Here is a 15,368-nt window from a genome sequence, read left to right on the forward strand (position 1 = left end):
AGGTGGTTCTTGGGTAGTTTGGATTTAAGATGAGCTGCCTTTGTAGAGCTTAAGTATGAGCTGCCTGTGATGCTCCCAGTGATTTCTTTGTAGCCCTTTTCCTTTTCCTGAAAGTTTTCTGAAGATAGAAAGCCTTGGCTATTGCAATTAGAACAGGGAGCCAACAGCCTGGTTCCACTTCTTCCAAAAGGTTAGTTCTCTGCTGTTCGTGCCTGCAAGTGCAGGAGTATTTGTAAGCTGTGCATTATGTCCCTGGGATTACTAGTCTTTTCTTTTCAGGAAAAATATTATGTGATTGGAGCAAAATGTAAGTAAGCACTAAAATCCTACACTTTTGTCCCCAGAGATCATTAAATGCTATGAGTCATTTCACAACTTTGGTTGTGACTTTAGTTATCCTTCATGTACAAGCAGGACAAGTACAACCTGTATCTCATGGTCAAAGCCCTGAACTTTAGTTACATTTGTGGAACTTCGAAACCCCACATAGAAGTGCATTTGTTGGGGGGGGGGCCCTCTCGAGATTTTGATTTTGTCTCCAGGGAGAGTGACTGGATTTCTCTCTCCCTACTGTTCATCCGGACAGTGGCTTTTATTCTCCCAGGCTTGCAGCTCACAAACCCCTGGGTCTTTTTCCTTCTGGCGAAGTGACATGACTGTGTGATCTTACTGGACTGTGTGATCTTTCTGGGCTGTGTGAAAAACCCATGATGACGTTTTTCCCTTCCCAGTTCCTCTTTGTTTGACTACCTGTAAAAGTGTCCCTCTTTTGCTTGGTTATCTAGCTGCCAGCTGTTTATAAACTAGTTTGCGTCAAGCAGTTGCCTAGAAACCATCATGAAAATAGGATTAGGTCAAGCATTTTTCCTATATTACAGCTGGTTTCTGATTAAGGCTTGGCATTAGAAATAGCTCGCATAGACCCCTTCACGACCTTAAAACACATGCACTCGAAACAAGGATTTTTCAACAGAGATGAAATGGTTTCTCCGCAGTCACATTCTGAGGTGGTCACCACCAACTCAGATCTCCCCTCCTCCACCACCCCACACACCCCTCCTGTTTGGGAGAGTCATGTGTTGGGGATTGCTGGCTCTTTTTAAAGAACATTAACATAAACCAATAGCAAATCTCATCCACCGGTTCCTTGGCCTCAGCCAGACTGGAGTGTGTGTAGAGAGACGTTGGAAGGCAGTGTCAGTGACTGCTGAACAAGGAGGACCAGTTAATCAGATAAGCAACAGGCAGGTTTTCAGCAAAACCCCACCAGGAGCTAATCCCACTGTAAATCAACTGCAGTGACTTGGAGGGAACAAACTCTCCAACCTGAACCCTGATTTTTCCCAGGAGATGAATCAGGATGATGTCAAGAGACATCAAGAAATAGACACTAAAATGTCTTACTAAATGATTGACATATTCTGAAACTTCTTCTGGAATAAGATAGGTAAATAAATGATTATGGCTGAATTTGGGGTCAATAGAGAAAGAGGAATCAGGAAAACTTGAGAGTCAGTAAGTCAGCAAATCTTTACTGAGCACTTCCTGCATGCCAGGCTGCCCTTGCAGGTGGGGTGGGGTGGGGAGGCTGCCAAACATTGAGCAAGACAGATAGTCCCTGTATATTCTCGTGGGGTGTGGGGAGCAGGAGTCAGGTGATAAGAACTGGAGCAGGTAGATATGAATAAGCTAATTTCAGACAATGGCAAATGCAATGAGGATGATAAAACAGGGTTGGTGGCTACAGTTGGAGGCAGGTGATATTTGAGTTGAGGGGCTGAGAATCTGAGTGTGTGGGAAGGGTATTCTCTCAGCAGTGATGAGGTCGGGAAGGAGGCTGAGTATATGGTAGAGATAGTTAATAGAAATCCAAACACAAAGAGAACCTTCAGTGTTGTTAGATGATAAATCAGGTCCATATTAGGAAGATCATGTCCAAGTTTCTCAGAAAAGTGAATCAAACCTCACCAGTCCTCCAGATGGTTTTAATTATCTTTTTAGGGGGGATGCCTAAGAGGGTGTTAGTCATAAACTTGACAATAACGACATCTAGATTTTCCCAGAGATATGAATGGATGGGAGCTACTTTGCATTTGAAATTTTATTTTTAAACTATGAAAATAACATCACCAAAGTTAGAGGAGCAAGAAAAGAAAAATCTCCTATGTTCCGACTATCCTAACAGCGCTCTTATGTATTTTGTGTATTTTTTTGCAGTCTTTTTCATGTATATGATTTTAGGCAGTTAATATTTAGCCCTTTAAATGCATGACAGGCATTTTGCCCTACTTCCTCAAGCCTATCTAGCATACTTCCAAATTTTAATGACTAAGTACAATCAATTCTTGTTATTTGCAGTGCTTATATTCTATTAAGTCACCGCAGACACCAAATCCGCAAATACTGAACCATTGTTCCTAGGGAAACTACAGGGTTAGGCTCCTGAGAGCCTCTGATGACATTTTCACCACTAATCAATACATAATCTTCTTTTCTGTGTGTTTCTGTTTAAAGACACCATGTTTAATACATATCGCTGATTTATGAACATTGAGCTACAGACAAGAGTGCTGTAACCCATGCTTGAGCAAAGTTTTTCTAACTTATGGATTTTTTCCATGAAGCACATCACAGCCTTCTTGCACTTAGGGACACTAGACAGCACTTGATGCTTGGGGGACATTTTAAACGACAAAATCACCAACAAAAAGCACAGAGGTGTGAAAAACATGGCACTGAATAAGCCGTGAAAAGGACACTTGTTTACAGTATGAGCGCAGCAACAAGAAGGCAGAGGACCATCTGGTTCAGCCTTCGCTGGGAAAGTGCACATCAGGTGACTCGAATTTTTTGCTGCTCTGTGCAGATTCCTAAATGACCGTGAGAGCACCACAGGCATTGGTTTTGGGGTTACAGATAAATTTTAGCAAGTAGATGAATCCACAAATATGGAATCTATGAATAATGAGTATCATGATATTATTCTACTGACGGGCTATATCATGATTAACTGAATCCGAAATGGCTCACCTTAGAAGTGTACGCAGACATACTTCTACTCTGGTGTTTGTCGAGCCTTTGTAATTCCTCCTCACTCCCCACCCCAAACAAACCAAATCCTCAAAGCAGCACTACTGCGGAGTAGCTCAGCAGCATGGCGTAGGCGGGAACCAGTCCTCTGTGTCTCACTGGGGGTAATGGTACTAGTAATAATGCTACCTTACATTTATGAGGGGCTTTGGCATTTGTGAACTTCTTTGATGTGCTCTGATTTTCCCACAAAAAGACACAAATGTGAATTGATGGTAATCATAGCTGACCTTATCTGAACTATCAGGCATTTTGTCCTTCATAGAAGCCCAGAAAGTCCTTGATCCTTTCTTTGACCAGTGCCTGCTCGGTGAGAATAGACATCCCATTGCAGAACGCAGCACCCCTCATGTGGCCCATGAAAGCCTGACAATATCCACCTACATTTTCCCCATCGAAGATCAAGAAGCTCATGGTATAGTGGAAAGAGTATAGCTTTTGCAGTCAGAGGAACTGATTTTGATTTCCTGGCTCCACTCCTTCCTCAGCTGTGCAGCTTTGGGCAAGTTATAGAACCTCTCTGGGCTTGTATTTTCTCACTTTTAAAATGGGGATAATAGTGAGCTAACTCATGTCTATTGTGAAGATTTAATAAAATAATGTATTTAGCCACTTCTCTCATTATACTTCTGATAAGACCTCTGTTGACAAGGAGCTCATCGATGGAGTCTTAGAGTAAATCAATAAATAATCTTGACAGTGACCTTTGTTTCCCAGCAACCAGCAATTCTGCCTGGAGATGATCACTCAATAGCATCATTCTCAAATAACCAGTGTGTATTGGCTTTGGTATCAGTGACTGTCTGAGCTAATGTCATTATTTGCCTTTATTCTTCCCAAACACATTATTTTTTCCTGGTGTGAGAATGCACATGTTCCAAAATAAACATTAATGAAGCGTCCCTTAGGTTTTTTTCTCATCTTGATTGGGGTGTTGACAAGCTTTGTGTACGTGTTAGCTGCCGAATAGAGTGGCAGAAAAGGCTTACTAAATGTCACAGGTCAAATAAATGGGGTGTGGGCAGAGGCTAGAGCAACACTGGGGCCCATTGTATTTATGGAAAAAATGAAATACAAAGAAGTGACTTGCGCAGAAGGATCCCAAAACTAGGTAAGACATTCCTAAACTTTTGAATTACTGGGATGAAGAAATAGAAAGATCCTCTTTCTCCTGACAATTTTGCAATTAAATGAGCATATGTGAGTCCTTTATAAAATGTTTTTTGAGGTGCAGCTTACACCTAACAATGACACAGTTTCCAGCATGTTCTTTTTAAAAATTTTGTGTAAAGTTACCAGGGGAAGCCCGACTGCCAGAGTGCTCTTGTAAGGTCATTGTAAACCTCGCAATGGCAGGGATGATGGGGTCAGCAGTCTGAATGCTAAACTCCAGGTCCAAGTGGCTATTTCTTTTTGAACTTTGATAGCTGGTATCTGCCTGAGAGAAAAAGATATTTGTCTGGGTTGGCTTGGCCTTCGAGATTGCCCTGAGACCAGTGATCTCTGGACCCTGATGTGAGCTCTAGGCTTACTTCTCGACTAGGTAGAGGAATGCCTTCGTGTATAACGTGTTGGGTGGGGACTTTTCCCCGTTCTTGTCTGAATGTCCAGTTATATTTGTGATGACTCATATGGTGTGAGTTGATTAACACACAGTCATCCTTATGCATAGGACAGAGACACAAAACTGACTGGCCAGCGCTCAGCCATCCTGCTGGTTTTCATCCTTGTCACTAAAACTCATCTGAATGGCCAGTTGCTCTTTGTTATGCAGATCTTAGAACAAAGACAACTAAAACCCATCTGATGTGCCTTCTAGGAGCTTGCGGTCTAAGACAGGGATAGGGATAGTCGGTTTATTTTCATGAGGCTGTTTTTTTTTTTTTTGTAATATGCTAATGCTGATGTTGTGGCTTCCATAGGAAGACTTAAACAGGGAATTCTTGTATTGAGCCCACAACACTTTTGAATAGACACTACTAAAGGTTAGTACTTGCCTTGGCCAAGGTGAATCAGTACCCTGTTTCCTTCTGTTACTTGCGGTGAATGTCTGCAAGTAAGCAAGCAATCTGGTTGTGAGCAGTCTAGTAGGGAGATGGAACTTAGACACTGAAATTCTAATAAATTTGTTTTATTCCAACTTTACAGAATTGGAAAGTTGGAGGAAATAGAGAAGCTGCTGGTAAGTTTTGGTCCCTGCCACAGTGTTTCTCTGGCTACTAGCGAGATGAAGCTCAGGTGCAAGCTGAGAAAAATACTTTGATCATGAATTAAATTTTGGCATAATGTGGTATAAGCCTCAATAATAAAGGAGTGAGCCTATCTGAGGTAGTCCTAGTAGGCCTTGAGCTGTAGGACAGCATCTCTGCATCTCCAGAATTTGGCACAGTTGCCTGACACATAGTGCATTCTTAATACAGCTTAGCTGGATTGAAGCCAGAGTAGTCAGGGAGCAAGGGTAAGACACAAGAGCAGAGAACCCTGAAGACAGTGAATAAAGTCAAAGTGTTGTCTTGTAAGGTTCCCAGCTTTAGGCCTAGGAGAGGAGTTGCTGAGGTCAGGTAGAGAAGTACCTTATTCATGCCGGGAGCCAGAAACAGAGCAGGGGACCTGCTGGGGTGCTGCAGAGTGGAAGGGCCTGAGGCTCCAGGGCCAGCCAGGGAGCTGACTTAAATGCCAGTGGGGCCAGAGGGAAACTGGCACAGCTGTAAGCCTCCTGCAGAGGCTGGGCAGAGGAAGGAAGCGGTTGTGGAGATGAATATTCCAAAAGCAACACCAGCCAAGCAAGGCTGTGACTAGTCTTTAGTTAAGTTAGAGCAAGAAATGTCTCTTATGTAAATGTGTCTACTTGTGCATTTCAAAAATTCCTCCTCCTTCCTCCTCTCAGTTTTCTTGTAAAAGTCTCTTTGAAAAAAAACCAACTTGGTCTTGGCTAGACCACCAGGGGGAAAAAAAAAGATTTACCTAAACCTAGGCCAGGACAGAACAACTGGTCTGGGAGGTCTGGGAGGCCAGATATGAAGTTGCAGCTGCCATCTTAGCCTGACTTCTCAGAGGCCGTGAGTGGAGGAAGGGAGGCAGATACCAGGTTCAAGACACTGGGGTGGAGAGACCCAGATGAGCCCAGGGGAGCCAGGGCCAGGGGCACACTCCCCCTTTTGAGGCTGACGGAAAGCCTCACAGATTCTCCAAGTCTCACATTTGTCTTTAGGATACATTTCTCTACATAAACATCCTCAGACAGTTGACACAAGGAAGTGAGAGTACAGGTGAGAGAGTGGCCGGAGACGTGCCTGTCAGTGGGTATATTAGTTTTCTGTCACTATATGTGTTAATCAGCTTGGGCTGCTGTAACAAAATACCACAAACTGGGTAGCTTAAGGCAGGGAAATTTATTTCTCACGGTTCTGGAGGCTGGGAAGTCCGAGATCAGGGTGCCGGCATGGAAGGGTTCTGGTGAGGGCTCTCTTCCTGGCTTGTAGACGGCTGCCTTCTTGCTGTGTCCTCACATGGTACAGAGGGAGAGGGAAAGGGAGAGAGCTAGGGTGAGAGAAAGAGTTCAGAAAGAAAGAGAGAAAGCTTTCTGGTTTCTTCTTATAAGGGCACTAATCCCATCATGAGAGCCCCACCCCTCATGACCTCATCTAAACCTAATTATCTCCTCAGGGCCCCATCTCCAAATACCATCACATTCCTGGTAGAGCTTCAGCACATTAATTCAGCAATTCAGTCCATAGCTCTAGATAACAACTTACCACAATCATAGTGGCTTAAGACAACATTTATGATCTCACATCTTCCATGGGGCAGGAGTCTGGGTGCTGCCTAGCTGGGTCCGTGCTTAGGGGCTCACCAATCTGCAGTCAGGTATCAGCTGGGGCTGCAGTCTTGTTTGAGATTGGAGGTCCTCTTTCAGGCCATGCTGTTGTAGGCAGAATTCTGTTTTTTGCATCTGTAGAACTAATAGGGGCTTGCTTCTTCCAAGTTAGCAGGAGGAAAATCTTTCTGATTTCTAGATCTTCTTTTTAAGGGATAACCTGAGTAAATCAGACCCACTCAGGATAATCTTCCCTTTAATACATTCAGAGTCAACTGAATTAGGACCTTAATACATCTGCAAAATTGCCTTCGCCGTAACATAAGCCAGCACTCACAGGAGCACCACCTACCCCGTTCATGTGTTGCACAGGCCACGCTCAGGGAAAGGGGTGAATCAGGGATTGGGGGTCACCTTAGACTTCAGCCTACTGCAGTGGGCAAGACAGAGTGTGTGGCCAGTGCTTGTCTGTTCTTTCCATAAAAGTGGAGGGATTTAGCAGACTGTAATTTAGAGGGGGGTAGGTACCTTTGGAGAGCACGACCAAAAGTATTATTTTAGGTATTTGTGGCTGGTGGCCTCAAGTCATGAGAGACCAGATACTACCGCTAAATACAATCTAAAGGTAAAGCTTAACTGTAGCAGCTATGAGTGGAAATTTGGATTTACAAAGGAAAAAGTGTCATTGATGGGGCAATTCATCGGAGATGTTTCAGAGCCTGCCCTGGTGAGGAGGGATGAAGAAAGAAGGCTCATTTCAAGGGTTTGGGAATCTCTTGCATACAGGGTTCCCGAGTAAAACTGCTTGTGAAAACAAACCCTCTGCGTTCACCTGCAGGTAGCTGTACTTGTTGGAGAAAGGCTCAGTTCTTGTAAGTCCTACTTGCTCTCAACACGAGGGGCAAAATTAGAGAGGAGATTTCTGTCTATGAACATTTAAAGTGTCAGAGGAAAAAAAAAATCTGTGATTTGGGATATTATTGCCCTGCAAAGTGGTCTTTTAAGCTTGAGTCTGTCAATGGGTTATTTTTTAAAACAGACATGAAATATAGAATATCCATTTTCAGGGCAGAAAATATTATCTCTAGTTAGTTGTTCTTATTGTTCTTTGTTCCCTGAGGCATATTTAAACCAGATCCCACCTAATTTGATTAAATGGAGTCTGTTTTTTAAAAACAAATGCTTTTTCCCCCCCATTATAAACTATAGGTTTTAATTGTAGAAAATACAGGTAAGAATTTTAAAAAATACCTGTTACACTGTGCAGAAGTATATGTATGTCTCTTTCTCTCTCTCTTTTTTTTTTTTTTTAAATATGGAATGCTTCACGAATTTGCGCGTCATCCTTGGGCAGGGGCCATACTAATCTTCTCTGTATTGTTCCAATTTTAGTATATGTGCTGCCAAAGTGAGCACTATATCTCTCTTTATATCTATTTATACATTTCTACATTCTGTGGATGTATAGATAATTTTCTACTTTATAATTAAAAGTTATAAATTACAAATTAGATTATAAATTTGTAAAAAATATATAAATGCATTACCATATATGAATACATAGCAAAATGTATATAAATATATAAAGACAATTATAAATTAGAGAATTCAGTTTTTGCAGTGTATTTTTTATTTAGATATATATTGTAGACATTTTTATATATTAACAAACAGCTTTCTACAATGGCAGTTTTAACAGTCCCTTAGATGCACTTTAATTTATTTCAACACTCTTACACGGGCTACTTTAAATTTCACATAGATCGGTGGAGAGCGATTCAGGGTTATCCACCATGGATGAGTAAGCTAAGCTGTTCTTGGTGATTGCTATCCTGTTGTCTTCATCCAATGCATTGATACGTATTAAAGAATATTGATACGACGCTTGCTGCCTGCAAAGGTAAAACTGTTGCTTTAGGTTTACTTTTTCTCTGGTCGGTTCCCAAGGCTACATGCAGAGTTTTTAAATACCTCTTTTGTGAGCTAGAAGCCCTAATAAACAAACCACTTTGTTGAGACTGGGAGTATTAGCACTGGCACGATTTCCTAACTTTACTGCGCCTTGCAGACATCACGAGGCAGTGAGGTGGTCCAGCTGCACCTTAGTTCTGCACACAGATTCTGTGTACAGCTTTGTGAATTGCTGTTTTTCTTTCCCTTTCCCTTCTAAATGGGCTGCTAGTAGCAAAAATCTGTTTAAACAAAGGTGTGCAAAGGATCAGTTGAAAGTCCAGTTAGAGCTTTAACCTATTAGAAGCCTGAGCTTTGCGAATGTGAAGACTATTAGGATTAATGGGGAAGGGGGCACTTGGATATTGGTGGGTGGTTAGGCAGTGGCGACAATACAATTCCATGGCAGAGACAGTCATCAAGAGAAATTTTTTTACACAGTGCTGAATTTCACGTGAATAATGAAAACAAACCCGTGGAAAGAACCCAAATTAACATATCAATCCCTTGTAATCCACCCTAGTCTATATTTTGAAAGCACTTGTCTAGCTTCAGGAAATATATGGTGGCATTTGTGGTTGTCCTCATGATGGGGAGGGGGCTGCTATTAGCATTTAGTGCCCAGGGGCCCGGAGTGTGCCGGACAATCCAGATCAATGAAGAGCCATCTCACCTAAAATATCAACACATCTGGTGGAGCATCTCTAACGCTGCGGAACTTTTGGTTTCTTCTGAGGACTGTGGCAGAAAACATGAGATTATGGCCTTGAATCTTTCTGGGGCTTCCTAGAAATTGTCTTGTTGCGTTTCTCATAGAGGTTCTGTGTAGCTAAGGCTAGAAGGATATTGGTCCATGGCGAGGGATTTGGGTCAGGGGAAAGGAGGTTAGTTAGCACTTTTTGAGTCTGATATTTCTCTCCGTCTATACTTGGCCTGTACAAGTTGAGTCATTTTTTCTGATAAAAGCCTGTCTGGTTGTTTGTCTCAAAGACCAGCTGTTGAAAGGGTGGAAATCATCCAGTACTGCCCAGCTGTGAGCTCAGCCATCCTCAGGGGAATGGATTCTTTGCCAAAAGAGTCTCTGAAAAGGCCAGAGAGGGGGAGTTGCAGGGAACACTGACTCAGGCTTAAGATTTGTTTTCAGGCTGTTTTATTCCCCTAGGTGTAACTGGAAGCAGGGGCCACCTACATCACAGCTGGTCTCAGAATGTCAGAGCTGCAGGGGGCCTGGGGGACCATCTGGTCCCATTCTTTTTATATTTTCTATTCTGAGAAAAGAGACCCAGAGAGGTTCAGTGACTTGCCTGAGGTCACAGAATCAGGTAGTGACAGAACTGAGTCTAAAACCTAAGCCTTTTGATTCCAAAGCATTCTTCCTACTACACCAGTAGCTACCCCTTTGATTTCTTATACTATTTATTAATAAAAATTTGCTGCCTTACTTTCTAAAATATTCCGCCACCCCCACTCCCCACCGGAGCATCGCATCATTATTACGGGCAAATTTTATATACGTTCTGAGACCATCGGCTTTGAGGGTAACAGAAAAGAATCTTTCATGACCAAAAGGCAAATGCTTCCTACTCATGATGCAATAAGCAGCTACCCACCATGGTTCTATCATGAAAAAAATACAGAAGCATTGCTCTATTTTTTGGGGGGGAAAATGCTCAATTAAGCTGTTTGGTAACAAGTTTTAACATATGGTCGTTGCACGTGTTTTGTTTTGCAGTAGCACTCTGCAGAATCTCTCTGTTTGCTTGTTCTCATAACAACCTGCTGAGATCACTAGATTCCATTTATGGTCTTTCTTAGAAAGAGAATATTATGGCCTCTTTTTTTCTCCTTCCTTAAACATTCTTCAACTCTATCAAGGTCTGAGCGAGAGGAATGGCAGCACTGTAGCTAGATGACAGGAAAGGTCTGCCCGAGGGCAAAAGCACTTACAGGCATACCTGTGGGAGTACCTGGACCCCACTTCCAGAGAAAGACTTGAGAACCTGAAAATATCCATCTATTGGAAACGATTTGGCTGGCTACTTCTTAGGATCGGGATAAAGAATCTTTGAGCATATCCAGGATGTTTTCTCCACCAAACTGCTCTAGTTTGCGTCCTCTCTGTTGGTGCCCTGTCATGGACTCTCGGTTGCCCGGTGTGTAATGATCTCATTCTTCGCACTGGTTTACTTTGGGTCTTCTGGGCCTTTTTTGTCAGCAGTGCCACCACAGCAGAACTTGGTAATTCAGTCTCGCTCTGACTGTAATCGTTCCTTCATAAAAGTTTGGGTGAAAGGTTTGCATAAAAATTATAATTGCTGGTTAAAACAAAAGGGCACTGAAGAAACATAGGGATGTGATCAAAGTGTTGTTGATAATCAGTGGAGGAATCACAGAGAATAAGAGAGATGCTTTGAGGCTGGAGTTATGGGTCCTATTTTCTGAATGGGAAAAGGAAGATTTATCAATTAGGAATTAATGAACTGAACATTGAGCCCCTTAGTAAGCAAATGGGCAAACTAGAATCTAGCATGAGTTCACTAAGAAAAAATGGTATTCATTAAGCCTGATCATTTTGTATGGTGTTGATAGACTGGTAGATCAGAGAAAGGCTTAATAATTTGTCAAATTTTAGCAAAGCATGTAATACAAACAACAATAAAATAGCTAACATTTAAGTAAGTTCTTATTATGTGAAAGGAATGATTCTAAGTGAATAGACAAACATAAATTCTGCTTCTTTGGGGGGGGGTCATGGTAGGGGTTTAATGTATCCTACCTTCAACTTCTTCATTTACAGTGATGAAGCTTGTCTTTCCGATCTCTCTGAGTCTAGAAGTGCGACTGGAGTTAATGGCTTGCCTGCAAGCTAGCAGTATGGGGTAACAGGGAGCCAACAGGTGGCTCTTCACTTCCAGCCACTTCAAGATACTCTGGCCCATGCAGGCTGTTAAGCTCTTTAGTTCTAGTAGCATTTGGAGATAGAAGAGGGTTCATCACCTTAGCTGGTTGAGTTTTGTGAGAGGAAGGAACACGCAGCAGCAGACAGCCAACGGCTGCTGTGCTCCCAGTAAATGCCATCGCTACCTGCCTAGCCAAGGTGGAGGTAAGAAGGAACCATGTGGATGACTTGTGAATTAGTTTTTCAAGTTTATAGCCCACACATGGCTTTCTCAGCCAATGTTCACTTACCACAGCACCATGTTATATCTGGATTAGACTATTGATAAATTCCTTTTATCTTCAATATAATTTTGAAGGGTGGATTGTATTTCTAATTTTCAAATGGAGTCGACAACATGAATGATTTGACCAGGGTTACTGCTAAGAATTACAGAGCTGATTTAGAATATATGTCCTCTGACTCACAAGTCCAGTACATGAAACACTGCCTCCAATAGCTACGATACCTTGGTATGTTTCAGCATGCCTCATTCCAGAGAGGTGGGGCATACGTGTGAGGTCTGACAGAGCAAGAGCCAAAGTGGCTGGAAGCCAGCACCTGTCTGAGTCTCCCAGCTTGATGACCTCTGAGATTCCTGTTACTCTTATCTGGGGGTGAAGGGGCACCTCCTGGCAGTGAGTCACTCCTTGTGCATTTAAACAAGACAGATAGTGCTTTGTGCTTCTGAAGCACTTCCCCTTGTCCCCAGTGTGGCCCTCGAGGGATGGGATTATCTCAGTAATGCTTATGACGTATTTGGCTCATAAATAAATTATAGGTTTCTAGGAAGCGTGCCTGCCATTTGTTTTTTTCCTGCAAACTTCATGACTCCTTTAGTTTTTCACACCTGACATCTTTGGCATTGGATCTTGACGGAGAGGCAGAATTGTGCCTTTGCAAAATGCATGTCCTATTCAGAGAATTCTATGGGATTAGCCTGTGTGACCCTCTTCAGTCACCTTCTTAGTGATCCTTATGTCTGGTCACTGCTTCTCTTGGTACAGAGGCTGTAGTGTAAAGAGTTCATCCCTGAACTCTTTGATTTCATGTACTATTTTGGACCTCAATTTCCTCAAATTAGAAAGACCAGGTCGACCCAGATGATGTCCAACGTTTCTTTAGGCTTCGCTAATCTATGATTTGGAGCCTACTGTCATAATCCAAAGGTTTTCTGGAGTGGCAAAATAGTAGATTTTGTTCTTTTAGGGTAGGCCCCAAGAGAGTAGGAACAATGAGTATCTTAGCTTGTGCCTTCACTGAAGAATATGAGGAAGTGCCCTAGGTATTCCCTAGTGGGGGAAAGACCGAAATGTCGATAATGGAAAGTGTGTGCTGGGGGAGAGGGAACGGGGCTGCTTTCTGTTTAAGAGAGTGGAAGGAACCAGAGAGAAGACGCTTATGGCTACAGAGAGGGCAGGAGAGCCAATAAGACGGTCCTGACCAAAAAAACCCTCCAAATTTATTTATATAGTGAGAATGTAAAAGGGTTGAAAACTGCAAATTGAAGGATAAAAGATAGATGGAGAGGTATCAACAAGGAATAAAACACCAGTCAGAAAGAGACCATAGAGGTTTAACTGGATGAGTAAGAAATCTAAATCTATTTTAACTCTAACTGTGGGGAGTTTGGACTTAGATTGAGTTATGTGGGAGGCTCTTAAGTGTGGGAGGGTTAAAAACAGATGTTTTCTTGGCCTTGGCATGTAGGATAGACCAGGTAGAAAGTTCTGCCTGGGCTCCTGTCCAAGGGTGTGGAGGTCCAGTGTGGAAGTCCAGTCTGAACTTGGAGATAAAAGTGGAGAAAGGGGAGAGGGAAGAGCTGGTCGTCCAGATGGCTGCTGCTGTCAGCACCCCAGGTCTCCGTAGCTCCCCACCATGGATGGAGAGAACAGAATCACAGGTTCTATGCTGCCTCAGCCTCAAGTGGTTGACTCCACTTTTGACAGGCTTTCAAAAAGACAGGCTTTCAAAGACTCGGTGGATGGTTTGAGTTTCTTGAAACAAATCAAAGAGAACTCCTCCATCTGATAGGAATATTTCTGGAATAGCTCTGCCAGCTCTAAAAGGATCCTAAGAATTTCCTCCATTAATATGAGCAGATTGCCCTACTCTCAGGCCCAAGTTAAAATTCACAACATTATTATTATTTTTTTAATAATTAGGAATCTGAGCTCTGCGTTTTTTGTGTTAGTGGATTGAGAGACAGCAGGGGCTGTGCTCAAAGTACATGGGAGGGAGAGTGGAAAACAGAGGTCCTGCTCTACTCCACACTGCTCCACAAGCTCCACCCTTGGGATAATTCTTAATCTTGCAACGATCAGGTACAGCAATGGCATGGAAGTATTTTGTCATATGTAAAGCACTGTGCATTGAACATGGAAGGTGATATTATTGTACTTTCTTATTATTACTTTTATTCCTATGAGTATGCATTGGATACCCTTGGGCCATGGAAAGAGAGACCCTACCAGGCTAGAGGGCGGTTTGTTCAGAGAGATCTAGGAAGTGCATTTTGGGAGCATTTGCAGTAATATAAGTAAACAAGTCTAGAAGTAGACAGATTGAATTTTTTTGTGCTTTCTAACTCTAAGTCCCTCAGCTCTTTTCTGCCAGTAGAAGCCACCTCTGAGGCATTTCTCCTGTCATCTCATTAACTGATTTATTTGTATTATGAGTAGATATTCTTAAAATGAAACAATGGATTTTTTTCACATCACATTCTAAGAAGAACTGTTATAGACCATTTGGAATTGGATTGTATTTTGAGAAAGTGCATCATTACTTGTTTTAATGATGAAAATTACATTGTTTAAAATGAATTAGTATTGGTGCATGACCCTTGAAGCACAAATTATATGTAAAAATTCATGTTTACCAAATAAATATATTAGGGGTGACTTTTAAAAATAGACTTTATTTTTTTAGAGCAGTTTGTGGTTCACAGCAAAATTGAACAGCAGGTACAAAGATTTCCCATATAACCATCCCCCTACACATTCATAGCCTCCCCCATTATCAACATCTCCCATCAGAGTAGTCTGTTTGTTACAGTTGATGAACCTGCATTGACACATCAGTATCAATCAAAGGCCATAGCTTACATGAGGGTCCACTCTGGGTGTTGGACCTTCTATAGGTTTGGACAAATGTATAATGACATGTATCCACCATTACAGTATCATACACAGGATAGTTTCACTGCCTTAAAAATTCTCTGTGCTCCACCTGTTCATTTCTCCTTCCCCCAGGGCGACTCTTTTTACAAAAAATCAAATACACCCTACCAATGGATTTATAATAGATTTCCTTTAAATAGCATCCCTTAATGCCTTTATAATTTGATTAATCTATTTCACTTACTTCTTTTATAAAAAAAGGTACATCTGGATACTACCAAAGTATATTTGTTTTGTCACATGACCCTTTAAAAACAATTTCTGTTACTACTTGTGAAATTTCAGTAAATCAAATATCACTTCAAAACAAAACCCCCCAAACAACTCCCCAAACCCCCAAACCTCTGGTGTAATAAAAACAGATCCAAGGCTCAGCCCCAATTTTTTTTATTTA

The 15,368-nt window shown here is 42.0% G+C and overlaps 1 protein-coding gene and 1 non-coding gene across 3 annotated transcripts in view; one reads left to right on the forward strand and one right to left on the reverse strand.

Annotated features, from left to right (window-relative positions):
- Positions 1-15,368, forward strand: part of CREB3L2 (cAMP responsive element binding protein 3 like 2) — a 117,812-nt gene that overhangs the window by 49,681 nt on the left and 52,763 nt on the right. The window lies entirely within an intron of this gene.
- On the reverse strand, positions 8,217-8,323 carry LOC123647806. Its single transcript, XR_006738346.1, has one exon. It is a non-coding gene; the product is annotated as a U6 spliceosomal RNA (small nuclear RNA).

This window comes from Lemur catta, chromosome 11 (genome assembly GCF_020740605.2).
Source record: "Lemur catta isolate mLemCat1 chromosome 11, mLemCat1.pri, whole genome shotgun sequence".
In the NCBI taxonomy this organism is placed as follows: domain Eukaryota; kingdom Metazoa; phylum Chordata; class Mammalia; order Primates; family Lemuridae; genus Lemur; species Lemur catta.